This window comes from Arachis duranensis, chromosome 2 (genome assembly GCF_000817695.3).
Source record: "Arachis duranensis cultivar V14167 chromosome 2, aradu.V14167.gnm2.J7QH, whole genome shotgun sequence".
NCBI lineage: Eukaryota > Viridiplantae > Streptophyta > Magnoliopsida > Fabales > Fabaceae > Arachis > Arachis duranensis.
The window spans coordinates 25,798,525-25,798,766 of record NC_029773.3 but is presented as its reverse complement, the minus strand read 5'-3'; positions in this window follow the sequence as shown (position 1 = coordinate 25,798,766).

Below are 242 nucleotides of genomic sequence, written 5' to 3'. Positions count from 1 at the left end.
TTGTGGCCTCACAACACCAAACTTAGAGTTTGACTGTGTGGGCTCTTCTTGACCTTGAACTGAGAGAAGCTCTTCATGCTTACTCTCTTTTGTCACATAGGGATGGCCATGTGCCTTAAACACAAGGTAGTCCCCATTCAATTGAAGGACTAACTCTCCTCTATTGACATCTATCACAGCTCCTGCTGTGGCTAGGAAAGGTCTTCCTAGGATGATGCATTCATCATCTTCCTTCCTAGTGT